General features: G+C 37.9%; 1 pseudogene across 1 annotated transcript in view; it reads left to right on the top strand.

Annotated features, from left to right (window-relative positions):
• LOC309877823 (cytosolic beta-glucosidase-like) overlaps positions 1-12,281 on the top strand; it is a 40,296-nt pseudogene extending 28,015 nt beyond the window's left edge. The window contains exons 3-7 of the transcript in view: positions 1,039-1,111; positions 5,321-5,548; positions 10,662-10,789; positions 11,007-11,105; positions 11,772-12,281. The product of the transcript in view is annotated as a cytosolic beta-glucosidase-like (transcript). The remainder of the gene's footprint in view (positions 1-1,038; positions 1,112-5,320; positions 5,549-10,661; positions 10,790-11,006; positions 11,106-11,771) is intronic.
• The last annotated feature ends 3,263 nt before the right edge of the window (positions 12,282-15,544 follow it).

The following is a 15,544-nucleotide window of genomic DNA, read 5'->3' as shown; positions in this document are numbered from 1 at the left end:
GTTGTCAGATGTTATTGCTTAGCAGTCCAATAAGTGCAGATACTGACCTTGGCAAAAGTGGTATAGCTTTGGTAGAATAATAAATGGGAGAAAAACCTCCTCTAACTCAAAAAAAAAAAAAAAAAAAAAAAAGAATTTGCAGTAGTGCCATCTAGTGTGCCAGGTGTTGCAGCTTTCTAGAAAGGGACAGTGAAGACTTTCAGCCCATCCCACTTGTTACAGTCTTACCCAGAGTGGTCCTCCTGCTGCTGCTTCCCTCTCTGCCTGCTGGCAGGGGAGCAGTAACAGCTCTGGCAGAAAGTAGAGGTAGAGACCTGAGGGCTACTCTGCAGGTGCTGAGCCTGGCACATGTGCCATAAGGTTGTCATTGCTAATCTAGAAAGAAAAAAAAAAAAAAAAGCATCCATGGGACTTTAAAGAAAGAGAAAGATCTGCCTATACTCCCACATAAAACTTACTTTCCTATTCATTGATTTCCATTGCTTACCATGTAATGGCTAAAACATCCTTTCCCATCCACTGCAGCAGGGACAGGCCAATTGTTTTGGTATGGGGAGAGAAAAAATATACATTTGATGCCAGAAATGCAGAGGTGCTGCTGCTTTTTGAAGCTAGGAAAGGGTAGAAAGGATTCTTTGACTGGTGACTGAAGGATTTATGATGAGTAGAGGGTCCCCAATGTCCTTCGGCGGGGGAGTGGGATACAAGGGGGAGGTGAAGGGAAATGGGAACCTGCTCGGTTTGCCGATGCTGCGGACTAGGTGGAGCCCTTTTACCATGACCACTGTAGGCTTTTCCACTGCTGCCTTTTTCGCTTTCACTGTTAGCTGACTGAATCTCTCTGCTTTAATCCGGAGATATGCAAAGTGCATGGCTTACCCTTCAGCCTGTGAAGCTGCACAGGGTTTATTTTTGTCTTCAGTATAGAATCTGCTTGTAACAAGTGGAAGAGTGATCGAGCCAGAAACTGTTGTCTGCAAACGAAGCCCACATCTCCATAGCATCGCATAATGCTGTGTATTCGCCTGTCCTCTGCAGCTGGTGCTAGAGGATATTGCTTTTCCAGCTGGATTTGCTTGGGGTGCAGCTACAGCGGCATATCAAATTGAAGGTGTCAATTTTTAGCTGCCAAAGTGTTAAGGAAGTTTCAAGTGAGCAGGAAGTCAGGATCCAGGAAGGAGAGTGATTGATCTTTGCCTCACTGCCTGGATGCTGCCTCTGATGCAAATGCATGTAGCACTTCTGTTTAAACACTTCTGGCCTGAGCAGTAAGAAGAGGCTAAAAGGTGATTCAGATCTCAGAAATATGGTTAGGTAATGGGAATGGAGGAGGAACCTCCACCACTAGCTACTGGGGGGGGGGGGGGGGGGGGGGAGAGGGAGGAGGACAGAAATAAGTCATTTTCCCACCAGCTCTTATTTCCTTTCTCTAGAGCTACTTTAGGTAGGTTACTATTGGCTGTTCCCAAAGAGCACGGATGGGAGAACTCCCTCATCAGATATTGGTACTCATGGGGGTCCTCAAGGAGGAATTTATCTTCAAAGAATATGAAAAACTGTGAACTGGGAGGTTAACAGTGGGAGAACCCCCCCAAGCATGTGCCACTGATAAAGCAGTTTGCCCAGCATGGTAAGAAACTATGTGGCAGAGTAGGGAATGCAAGTCTGTAAGATACAGGGACACTGACAGCTGTAAACCCCCAACCTTTCTCTCTTCATAAATGTTTGTTTAGAGACCCCTAAAATACATATAGATCTGATTTTCTCATATTATACCCTGCAGCGTACAGGCACTTAGCTCCCATTGATTTCAGTGCCTAAATGGGAGTTGTAGATCTAAAATTGTCTTTGAGGATGTAGCCTTTAGTTCTTGGTTATTGCTGAAAGCGAGAATATTTGCCCATGCCTGGAACCTTTTAACGAGCTCTGCTCGTTTCACCTAATAGCCTGAACAGCTCACTCGTCCCCGGGAATCGATATTCTGGGCCAGATCCTAACTCAAGTCCTGCAACGCGCAGAGCTCTGCTAACTAATTCTTAAAATGTGAATTGTGTGTGCATACAGATGACATTATAATTTCCTGCCTTTTGAGTGGCTAGATGTGCAACTTTAATGTTCTCTTAATGTATTTTTAATGAGCTTTCCTAAGGCCTCTGAGTGGGAGAAACATTAAAAAAAATCTATAATGTGGTCTAGACATTGCTCAAATGACCCTTTTCCCACAGAAGTAAGAAACTCAACAGGGAATTCCTCCTCCTGAAAGCTGTGGAAGCTATGCAGCTTCTGACTTAAAGGCAGCACGATTGAAGCAATAGCTCTTGTAGACTCCAAACCCAGTTGCTGCACATATCACAAGATACACAGTAGATGAGGCAAGGGCTTGACAGTCTACCTTTTTTTTTTTTTTTTTTTTTTTTTTTTTTTTTTTTTTTTACTGTCAGCTATGTATTTATGCACAGCACAACCTTCTTCACTCTGTATATTTCAAAGTGCTAAAAAATCATACCAATTGTACTCTGCATGCTCAAAGTGCAGATTTCAGAGGTTCATGACTCAGTCAAATCAAAATCAATTTGCACCAGAACACTCAAAGGCACTTCTTCTTACTGAGGGCCATTTCTATGCTAAATTTCAACTCTCTGCTTGATTTTTTTTTTCTTTGAAAGGAGGGAAAAGTTGCAAAAAATTCTTGTAATGGTAAAAGTGGTTTTCTTCACTTCTTTCATATGCCTACATACAAGCTACATTAATTCAAACAAAATTTACCTAGCAGAGACCAGGCCAGGAAAACTTCACTCTGAAAGGTAAAAGCACATCTGAATTAGAAGAAAACCTAACTTGGAAAGCAGATGAAAACTAAAATAGTCTGATCAGTAATAGCCCCAATTCACTAGCTCCACTGAAAAGGAAAAGAATCCTATCTTATTCTATTGTAATAATTGCAGTAAATGGGGAATATGCATCACCTTTCATCATGTTCATCATTAGATTAATCACTTGATGGCATGTTGTTGTACTAAGTAAGGATTTGATAGCTAAACCTCACCTGTGTGTTTGAAATGTAAAATCAGTAAATCAGTTCCTTATTCTTTTTTTTTTTTTTTTCTTCCTGGCCCTGAAGCTTACTAAAACTCAGGGTATGTCTCCACTATGAACTGCCATGTAGCATAGAGGTTTCAGAACAAGCTTAGAGGTGCAGGCTCAGTTCATTGAAGCTAGCTGAAGCAGAGCAGAGCTCTGTGCAGGCTAATTGTGGCTCAGCAGGATACTTTAGTGTATGTGGAGCTCTCTGTTGCCTTGCCTGGATTGCTTCCTACACTTTATTTAGCTAGCTCAGGTACTCCACATGGTACAGAGAGGCTCTCTGAACAAGATGAGGAATGCTTGAAAGTGGGTCTGTTTGCCACAGCCCCCATTGGCTTTATAGTGGCTAATGACCACCAGAGAAGTACTGTCAGACTGCTGAAAATCAAATGCTTCTCCCCCTCCCTCTCATCTCCTTCACTGGAGGAAGGCAGACACAAAAAGCAATGATGCAGCTTTGGTACTAGCTGCTGATTCTTAAACGAAGGTGTTTTAGCTGCCCATTCTGGCAGCTTTTGGCTTCCCTTTACCCCCACCGTGGTGAAAAGGAGCTGTGTCATGTTGATGTGGTGCAGGAAGCCTGCTCTCAAAGGCTTCCATATTCTATGTACCACCAAAGAATTACTATTGTTTGTTATTTCATGCACTCCTCTGAAATGAATATTTATTTTTGTAGGCATATTTGAAATCAAAAGCAGGACAGAGAAAATTCTTAGTACAGTATTTTTCTAAAGACCATACAGGCAGAGCGCAAAGTCTGTGATAAAATCTGAGATCAAGAGAAACTCAAACTGTCTGGATCTAAAATTTGACCTACTTTGAAGGTTGTCCCACATAAGAGTTTAATTTACTGACCAACCAAATGTAGATGTATTGGTGTTCATGTGCTGCAATAAAATTCTGTAAAGAACATGAAATGTGACAATGATCTTTGAAAAGCTAGGTTATAGAAGTGATATTACAAATTTTAGTAATGCTTTAAATTAAGTGTCTTCAATATGCTTAACCTTGCATTAAACTTAGATTTAATAAGACAGATGTGTATTAAGTACCGAATATACTTAAGGGAGCAATCTTGCGTTGGCAGGGGATGGACTCAATGACCTCCTAATAGTTCTCCTCCATCTCTAATTTCTATGATACTAATTGATTATTAAAACACTTTTATTGAGGATTGATATGTAGCTATTATATAGTTATTAATCTTACAACCCAACTGATATTTAATTTATACATGATTTTAACACACAATGTCATTTTAGTTTTTAGAGAGTAACCCTGGAACAATGCATTCACTGGAGCTCTGAAAAATCTTGCTGGTAAATGATGTTGGTCATTTTGGGGTTATTTGGAATTTTATGATAAAATCTTACTTTGCAGGAGTGTAGGTTTACATTGCTCTCCACATTAAAAATGAAATGTTTGCCTCCGTTACAGCATTGCTCTGGAAAGACAAAGAAGCTTGTCAAGAAGGAAGGTGCATTTGTTTGGCTTAAGTTCTATGTAATGTTAATGATGTGTAATCTCAAACAACAGCTAAATTTGAAATATTTTAAACGTAATCTCACTATCTCTATTTTTGGGATTGTAAAGAAATTTCCCAAAACTATGAGAGTGAAGAAAATGGTGCAGGGATTTTGAACATTTAAAATTCATTTCTGTGAACGTTTGGCTAAGCAAAAAGCAGAAGTTTTTCAGAGCTGTGTTATTAATTCAGCTTGTATATGCCTAGGGCCATGGCTCATAATGGCATTCCTTTCTTTTTAACAGACTGTCAGGATTTTCAAAGGACATCTAGAAAGCCATAAGTGCCGATTTGTTGGATGTATTTCTCATACCCTAAAGGCTTTCTTTGATATGGACTGATCTTTTACATTTATGGATGGAAGCTGCATTAGAAAATGCCCTTTGTGAAAACTTGTAATATCTCCAGAGTTGCAAACATCTGATTTTTGGCTAAGGAAGTATGAAGTGTGTCAGAACTCGTACTTTTTGAAGCAGGATTTTCAAATAATTAGCAGCAAGCAAAAATATGAATTAACGCAAAACCTATTGCAAATATATATACTAATGCTTGAAAGTTCCTAGTTACTTTAAATGATGTGGGGAGGGAGATACTGCTTGATTTGCTTTTAGGATTTTGAGGTTCTTGTGCCTACTTCATGGTAAATATTTACATTCAACATATGCTTTTTGATGTCAAAAGTGTAACAACCAAGTTTTGTTTTTCAAGCAGAAGGCTGGAATGCAGATGGAAAGGGCCCTAATGTCTGGGACACATTCACCCATCAGGGAGGAGATCGAGTTTTCAAGAACCAGACTGGTGATGTAGCTTGTGGCAGCTACACTCTGTGGGAGGAAGATTTGAAATGTATCAAACAGCTTGGATTGACTCATTATCGCTTTTCTCTTTCCTGGTCACGTCTGTTACCTGATGGGACGACAGGTTTCATCAACCAGAAAGGCAATTGTTTCTTAAAAATAGAAGGTTGCAGCTTTAATTCAAGGTTATTGCTGCAGTCTGGCATAATTAATCCAGTATGCTATTCTGCAGTGTAGCTTTGAAATTGCAACTTTTTTCAGAGTAATTATGGGATGATTTTTTATAGGTTTGCAACAACTTACTAATTAATATTCTAGATCCCTTTGGATAGCACAATCTTTTGGGATAGGATTAGTATTATGTTTCCTATGTATTTTTGCTTACTTCAGTTTAATTGTAACTTTAAATCATTTTGCTTCATCAGAATGTTTTTAGTTACAGGAATCCTAGCCACAAGGATATTTTTGGATGGCGTACAATAGACAAATCTCTTATTTGGCAAATACATTTAGATAGATTATCAGTATACCCTGACGTACTGAACTTCATGTTGACTGTTTTACACCGAGGGACATTTTTTTCCAGATTTTTATTTATTTATTTATTTTAGAGAACTAAAGGGGATTCTTCAGACTCAGCTAGGGACTATGTCTGTGACAAACACAAGACAGCTCCTGCTCTGAGGAGAAGAGTTTTCACAACCTCAGCAGATAATATAAAAGTATACGTGTAAAGGGATACAGCACATAAAAAAAAAAAAAAAAAAAAAAAAAAAAAAAGCTGGCCAGATTGCTAGATGTCAGATATAAAATTTGTTGCACATCTGATTTCTTTATTTAATTCTGTTGGTATAGACTGGGGGAAAGATGAAGGTGACTTACTAGAAAAAAAATATGGAAATGGCAGCATTCCCTGCAGAAAATAGGGAATGGAAAAAAAGATGAAATAAAGAGAATTGTGAAGTATAAAAGCAACTGAAGCTGAACCAGAAAGAATGGGAGAATCAAAGCAGTTGGCTGAGGTCTCCTGTATGCTGGGAGGATAACATTCTGAGGAAAACATGCAAAGCAGATTTGGATGAACCTCTGAATCTCAGTTCCGTCTCCTACTCTGAATCTCAGTTCTACCAAGAAGATATATACCTTTGCACTTCTGGGGCCGTGTTTGCCTTGGAAATTCTTTTCTTCCACTGGTTTGAAGATTGCAAAAATGGAAGGCTTCAAAGAAAATGCTCTTGGTTTTTCTGATCAGTACTAAGAAGCAGAAGCAATATTTTTCTGCAGGATTTTGGTCATGGAGAGCTTGACTGTTCAATAGGCAGCAGTCTGTCCTCTGCAGATTATATTTTTCACCAGAGAGCAAAGGAGCCTTTGTTTCAAGAATTCAGGAAGGGGGGGGGAGGGCTGGGGGGGGGTGTTGGTGGATCTGCTATAAACAGACCAACCAGCCATTTTCCCCTGCCGAGCATGACTGCAAAAGCTGTGCCAGCATCCCGTAGAGGCTTGAACAGAAGACTTCCCTTTGCCACCAAAATTTACAATATGTGGCCCACTTTTACTAGCACAGCTTGTCCTTCCCTTGGAATGCTTTTTGTGGCACATTGAATTTAAATTTGGCTGGGTCCTTGTGGTTTCTTCCTGTACTGATATTCCTTCAGCTAGTGCTGCAGGCTCCATGCAATGCCACAGAGCTGCCCGCTGAACAGGCTTTGTTTTTCAGTCATCGGAGTGGAAGATAGCAGAGACTTGGTAAGGAAAGCTAACATTTTGACAAAACTCGGCTATAATTTCAGAAAATGTTCACTCGATCCCCAGTATAAGCAGTTGCCTGATTAATATTATGAACTTTACATTTAGCGAAAGGGCATTGGAGGAACTCCAAGTAGGCCAGCTTTCATTAGGCAGGAGTTCACTTCTCTTGTGCAGTGATCTGTTTAAGCAATTGTAACTGCCTAGCACGGAAAGGCCATCATCTTCTATATAAACATTTTTACAAAGAGCATGTGAAGAATTAGAAAGCTTAGAGCAATGTCCTTTCAAATGAAATCATTCACACCAAGAGATTCACTACCAATTTCACACCTAAAACAGAGGACATTTGAAAACCTTTAAAACAATTTTGTTTCCAACTCAGTGGGGGTGGGGTCTGTTAAAGAAGCAGTGCTGTAGGTGTCTTGTTCTTAAAACGTGTCAGGACCAAGTTTGGTTTTGAAGAATTTTCGCGCAATTATTTGTGCCCTAGAAGCTGCCCTGAGCAGAAGAGGTTAGCTGCTAAACACTAAGTGCAGATGCGGAAGAAGACAGAAGCAGCAGGCATGGGGCTATTGGGTCTGGGAGAGTTTGATGGTTTGCCTCACTTCGGCGTTGAGGCAGGGAACTGGGATGGGATGATAGAAAGGAGAAAAGAAGAATCCTTCAATTTACCATAACAAAATATCAAAAACAAACAAACAAACAAACAAAAAACAAACAAACACTTATCTACACATTTTCCTGGAGGAAAGTTTTCTTCTGTAGTTCTGCTTTTAGCTAACTCGCAGATACAGCCATAAACACTAAACCAGGCTACTCTGGAAGGTATGGCAAAATCTGGAATTTTGAATTGACATATTTTTCAGGGATGCAGTTAGATTTCTCTTTCTTTCTCTCTCTCTCTCTCTCTCTCTTTTCCCTAACACAAAGGATAAATCTTTTCCAATATTGTTGTTTAATTGAAATGCAAAGAATGAATGGTAGCTGGTTGAGCTTAAATGCTATAAATTGTATTATAAAATTTATAATTTTAAAATTAGAATAAGAAAAAGTATTGTCTTCTAGTTGACCATTACTCTTAACATGGTAGAATTATATACTAGTGAAGGATTGTTTTCCCTAGATTATGTTTACGTAGTAAAACTTGTAGTCCCACCAGTAACAGTTAACACACAGCCAGTCCCTCTGAATTTAAATGGGTCACTGTTCAAACGTAACAGACACAAACTGTATTTGCACCTAATTTGTTGCAAATTGCAAGAATATTCTTCTCAAAAATTGCAGTTCTGATATAATCATTCACCTTTTTATGTGGGTGTATATATCTCCTCAGAATTTAATGAATTCTTTTGGTGCTGTGCTTGGAAGAAAAAGCAAACTACCTGTGAGATTTATTGTGAATTACTTTGTAAACAAACTTATTGAGTTAATTACTTTGTAAACAAACTTATTGAGTTGAGCTGTGCTAAGACATGTGTTTGCACCTGTTTGCTTGCAAGAAGGCACTGTCTATATATGGGGTTCATAATTGATTGCTGCAGTATATGTTGCATTAAAAAAGCAATTTGACACAAATCCTTAAGATCAGTCATTTGCAATTAGGATAATTTGAAGCCTGATATCAATACACACAAAGCTGGACCTACACACTGCTGGGAATGTATAGTACAATACAGTAGAGACATATTTATTACTGAACCAATTTCCTCATATGAATTAAAAAAATCTGTGGTTCACACACTGATAATAATAATACAAACCGTATGTAATCTCCTAAGCCTACATTTTGTTAACTTGTGCAGCTTAGTTTTCCTTTCTTCCTCCTCCTTTCTGCTGAGTTCTCAACTTTTTTAGACCTTTTTCAGTTTTGGGCTTCAATACAGCAACTCCTAGGGATAGACATTTCCTAAGCAGCTGACCCACAAACCCTCAATGAATTTTAGGTTTCTAAGGTTCTTAAACACTTTGGTATATTTAGCCCAAGTCTCTGAAGCAAAGGCTGTCTGATTCTAAATTCCAGTGGCATGATGGAGACCTATTCCTGGCTGGAGCCTCTTAGCTTAACAAATAATAATTCAAGGCCTCTGTTGGCCTTTTCCAATTACCTCACTAAACCAGATAGTTCTAGTAAAAGAGCAGGCTAATTGATACTCTTTGAACCAGAGCTTATGATGTGTTTTGCTATATCTAGTGTTTTCAAAAGGCTTAAAAGCAATGTAGCTGTGTTTGGATTTAAGCAAAATTAAAAATGCTTATATGAGAGCTTAAGGTATTTTGATATTTAAACTTGCAGTGAACTCTGAGCAGCATAAAAATAGTCCTTTAGGAAGCATATTCATGTCAGCCACTGCTAAATCTGTACAGAAGGTGGATTCCTTTTAAGCCTCTAGAAATGCATCCCCAGTGCTGGCCGCTGTTAACAGTGCATCCAAGAAATTGTAGTTGAAGTCTGTCTTATCAACGGGGGACAAGAAAGGTTGGAAGTCATGAGATTTTAGAAAGGTGAGTTAATTCCTTCTGAGAACCAGAGAGACTGAATTGTCTGCGTAACGGTAGTGTAAAAGGAAGAGAGTTGGTTGCTTGGATAAAATATTGCAAAGTTGTTCAAGTTGGTAGCTAAATAGACCAGTGCCCTAAACACCTAAAATCTATCAGAGTACCATGAAAAGCCATAAATTTCATGTAGATCTGGTAGGATGCCCCATTGAATGAGGGAATGATTAAATTCACACCACTGCAAAGTACTTAGTACATCGACAATATCTTCTTTGTCTTGATGTAGGCATGGAGAGCGATAGAAAACAGAACAGCTGAGAGGAAGCAGTTTACCCAGCTAACCAAATTCAAATCATAAAAGATCAGCTTGGTTACCTCGCTGAATGTGACACTAAAGTTTTTAAAAGATAGAGTTCTCAAGGCGAGAAATACTTTCATTGGAACAAATCTACCTGTCATACTCTGAAGTGTCAGGATTTTTCCAATGCATTCTGGTTTTGTACAAGCAGCTGGGCTGCCATTCAGGCATTTTAATGAAAGGATTATATTTTCATGTGACCAGCACCCATCAGAATTATGTTTCTCCTGAGGAGCTGCTGTCCAGTGATCTACTTTGAAAATTTGCATCCTCATTTTATTTTATGTGCCTGAATAGAAGATGTTGTGTGCTGAGCATTTTTGCCAACTCTGGGGTCTTGTAACAGTAGTCAGCATGTAGTTGAGAGAGAATGTTTGCATCTCATAACAGAGAAAAATGTGCAGTGAGGTATCTTCACGTGTAAAAATGTAATAAATGTAATAAGTTAACCCGTTCATATTTCTTTCAATGTTTTGGGGAGTCAATTACATCAACAAAATCATTAATAACTTGGCAAATGGCATCCTGCTCACTGTATCACTTTGATTTACCTCAGTCTTTAGAAGATAAAGGGGCTGGAGATCTGAAAAGATCATTGAGACTTTTGATATTCATGCAAAATACTGCTGCAGAGCATTTGAAGACTGAGTGAATCTGTGGATCACTATTAATAAGCCTTATGCTGTTGGTGTAGATGGTTGTGAAAAGGGCATAGCCCCAGCTACAATAAAACCTGGTACCAGAGCTTACATGGCAGCTATCCTTTATCTTAGACAGGTTTATCAGAACAGTATTTACTGATGGTGAATATCCAGACAGAAATTCAGTATTTCAGTAACACATTCACTTTTATGAACTGATCATCAAGGCTTCTGGAATTCAGTAAAGAGTTAAAAATGATTGTCATGAATACTGCTGACTTCTTTGCTCTGAACTATTTCACTTAAGATCAAGAAATACAGACAAGAATCTAAGCATCTCAATGGTCATTGAGGCTGAACAAATAATGGATCCTTCTTGGCCTGTTGCAACTGGGAGTTTGTGGCTGGCTGTAGTACCATGGGGTTTACACTGACTTCTGTATTATATCAAGGTTCACAGGACCATAAGGCTCACAGGACTATTTAACCACTGTTAGCTGGCCAATGAGGTTTCTGAGAATCCAATGAGTAATATGAGTGATTTTTTTTTTTTTGAGGAGCCCATCTGGATGGCATAAGACATTGTACGATACATAAATAGACGAGTCACCTTGGGATTTTTAATTTAATTTTTGCATGCTATCTATTAAGAGTAGGAACCTTAGTATTTTCCTATTGCTTTTGTACTTGATAGCTATTTTACAATTTGAAATAATACACCAGTGTTATATCATCTTTTGAACTCCAGAAATGATCTTTGTGATTCCAGCAGTAAGCATTCCTGGCATGCATCTACTCCTGGCAATGGGACGTGCGGTGACTGCCAGTACCAAGGGGTTAAGGAGCAGTGACAATAAGCAGATGCTAATGCAGGAAAGATATTTTAGTCTTCTCATTAAAATAAGTCATTTCACTGTCTTCATGGATATTTGCACAGTTTTGCTTTTCCATTGTTAGTCATAAAAGGTCAGCTCATGGAAAATTAAGTTAATAGGGTCAGTGCAATTTGATGAAAACTAGTTTTAGTTTGTAGCTTAGAAAAGATAGAGGGTAATGCATCTGATTTTATGGATTTTCTTACATCTGTTCTGAATAAAACTTCTGCTCTCTTGTTCTAGGATACATATAATATCCCTGTAATTTACATCACTGAGAATGGGTTTTCCCAAAGTGACCCTGCTCTACTTGATGACAGTCAATGATGGGAGTATTTCAGGCTGAATTTACAGGAAATTTTATAAGGTACCATTTAAAATGATGAAAGATCAATTGTGCTAACTTAATATATTTTTCCTTTGTGCTTATTTGCATTCAGCAATGACCAATGATTCTTGAACCTTAAACTCTTGTAAATTTGAGTAAAATTATCTGTTTTTTGTTTTTTTTTTTTGTTTGTTTGTTTTTTGTTTTTTTTTTTTAAAGTGTTCAGCTGAAAGGATAGCATGTATTTTTAATCATGCTTCCCCATTTTGGGATGGAAATAGATGAAAAGGTACTCCATACATACATTATTTATAAACTCAGTTTTGTAGGACCATAGTTCTTCATTGAATAAAGCAACCACATTGATCTTCTGAACTGCTTATTACATACTTCTCATTGTGAAGGATGTAAAGTTGAGTGCACCTGAAAAACTGACCATTATATCTCATAATATCCTTACAGAATACAATCTCCCATACAGAATGAGGTCCGTATAATAATTCATTCCTGTATAGGACCATTAAGTCTTTATAGCTCAGCTTCTGCCTATATATCAAGATGGCCAACAATGTAACAGTGTTCAGCACCAGCATGGCTTTTTTTTTTTTTTTTTTTTTTTTTTTTCACGACGCTTTACTACTGACTTTGATAGAAATAAAGTTGATACAGTTTTGAGAACTTTCATTCCTACCTTCCTTCTGGTCGGAAGTATTCTCTGATTCTCTGAGCTAATTCACAAGGAGTAGGTCACCTCTCTATGTATCATGTGAAGCGTAGTTTAAAATGCCAGTTTGTTTATATAACAGTTAGTCTCCCTGTCATATTTGTCCAATGTGATCACAATCATGAATGTCGTATTCTTATTTAATAGTTTTTGTAGTCATTCTTACGCCTTCATTTTGCTTCTCTTTTACTTTTGCTATATTTATATTCTTTACCGTTACGTTCATTTAAATGTTCATTTAAAAAATACCTTTCTGTCTTCCTCCTTTCCATTCAAAGTCATAACGTAGATTTGTCATCCATGCCAATTTTTCTTCAACTAAGTAGAAGATACAAAGGGCCATTCTCTGAAACCAGTTGGTGGGGTCTGCTTCTATCTAAAGCAGGCAGACCATAGTGTAGCTGCCTTTGGAGAGCAGTGGCTGCGCTGTGCCATATCTGGCCCCAGGCCATATCTGGAGAAAAGTTTTGTCAAGGAGTAAAAATTAAACTCTGTGGATTAGCAAGGGTTGGTGTATGAGTCAAGCCATTGGTCCTGTTTTCTTTACTTACCAAGTTGTACACAAGATGTCTGTATTTGACTTATTCTGAAGAAGATGAAGAAATTAATAAACATTCAATTCTTACTGTTCAATGCAATATAAACGGGGTTAATTTACCAAATCTAGTTCCTCTGCAATTTATAGTGTGCATTTATTTAGTAGGTGCATTTATTTACACAGTTCAATTCATGCCCAGGAAGACAATGAGGGGAGACTAGCTCTGAAGTAGCTAGCTATATGGGAAGTAGCTAGCTATATGGGAGACATTGAGAGTTGGGTAAAATGAGCCTTACTTTGTCATTCAGTGAGTCCAACAAAGCTTTTAAATGTGTATGGTCTGGCTAATCAGTGCAACTGTACACAGGCTTAGTTATATTGGTGCTCTAATGCTATGTTGAATTGATGTCTATCTGTTTGTCCAGTAATAAGCTCTGTGGGCCACTGGTTCAAACAGGTCTCTGTAAACAAAGATAATATAAATATGAAATCCATCATCTGTAAGACACTTTATGAAGAAATGCACATTATCGCTATGTAACTTCCCTCCTGAAGGCTGGAGTAAACAGTTTGTTAAAGCCACTCCCTACGTACTGACCCACAAATAAGCAACCCATTTCAAGTTTTCAGTTCAGATATCTTGCAAAACAGGAGACTCAGAGACGTTCACATTATTTGATGCTTAAATGCTTAACCATTTATTAAGTGTCATGTGAAGCAGAACAGTTTAATTGCTCTGCATATAGTGTCTACTCTAAAGTAATTCCTTATCTTTGAGCTAACTTTTAAAATGATTAGTACAGGCTCATTCATGCATTGAGCTCTGGGTCATGACAGGGGCCTATGTGGATTTTGCTGTGGGATTTGGGCATGCCTACTTACTTGATGTCTTTTGTCTAAGAAATTAATATGCTTGACTACAGAAGACAGTATATCTACAGCCTGTGACTGCACTTGTGCATTAAAATACAGGTGTTTTAATGCATGTCTTCACTTTATTTTTTTTTGCATTAAAAATTATCCTAGCTTTTAGGATTGCTCACTCAAATACATGCTTTCTCAAATAATGAGTGTCTCTTTTTGAAAGAGCTCTACTCTTGTACTCTGAAAATCAGATACTTCAGTGCCTCTCAAACTAAGTAGCAAGAATTCTGGTGTGTAAAATGCCTAAAATTTTGGCTATCAAGACTATTTAAGTTACAAGACTTTGGAGGGCAAGAACCCTCCAAACTTCATGGCTTCATTCACCAACCTTCACCCACTAAGAATGTAATCACACAGTATGGATAAGTAGTAAAACCACTGTATGTTAACCCTACGTTTTATCTTTAGAAAAAAGATTTTGATGCTGTCAGAGAAAAATGAGATTTTTATTTTTGGGGCAGTGTTAGTAAATAAGACTAGAAAGAGCAATGTAAATGTGAACTAGGAAACAGAGTGAACAGCATGAAGCTACTGTAAATATATCACATTATAGCCGTTACAGATAGAAAATAGTTTTTAAATGGTTACAACTTCTGCCATGTTGCCTCTGCACTATGTGAATAGATAAAAGCATCAATATTTTAATAAATGTGGATATACATATTTAGCATCTCTACAGAGCCATAAGCATGCATGGTGCTTTACAGATAAATGAAAATGATGTCTTCTTACCCCAAGGAGCTGAAAATCTAATTTAGATACAATGCATGAAGAGATGATGAACAGAAGGCTGGATGAAATGTATAAAGAGAAAATGGATCAGAGTAGTGAAATGCCTTTTACTACAGTTGCTCTTCCTTAATTTTATGTAATTTATGTTAAGGATGACATCTAGACCAAAGATCAAGGCTGCCAATAAAAAGGTAATTGAAACTACTTAGTTTGGAAAAGTGGAACCTTTTAAAAGGGATAATAGAATTTCATAAAGTCCATGGAAGAGAGCAATGTAAATAGTGGGTAAACTGTTGCCAGAAGCAGATGATGGAGAAGAGCAAAGAAGTTATTCTGTAATCTGGCCAGTAGAAGATTAATAATAATGCTGAAGGGGAGGAAAGAATGAATTAAAAGAAGGTTAGATTACAGAGGACTGCAAGAAGTAGGCACTAGAAAGAGAGTTGAAGTTAGTATGAATAGAAACTGAAGAAGTTGAGGATGATGTGATGTGATACACGCAGAGACAAATAAGAGGGAAATGAGGAACAAGAATAAATGAGAATAAGCGGGACTAGAGGAGGGAGAAAATAGAAAACATATGAAAATTCAATTTGGAGTTAGCTAGAAGGTCAATGGTAAAAAATGCTGGACAAAAAGAAGAAATTATCATTAGGAGGAAGGAACAGGTAAAGCTTAAGATTCAGATGGTGTTAATTTTCTCCTTAAATATGCTTAAATGAAGCAGAAAAGAAAATGAGATACAGAGAATGCTGACTGCCATGGGAAGT

The sequence above is a fragment of the Aythya marila genome (assembly GCF_965140915.1).
Source record: "Aythya marila genome assembly, chromosome: 4".
NCBI lineage: Eukaryota > Metazoa > Chordata > Aves > Anseriformes > Anatidae > Aythya > Aythya marila.
The sequence above is the reverse complement of the archived record's forward strand: the minus strand, read 5'-3'. Positions and strand labels throughout refer to the sequence as shown.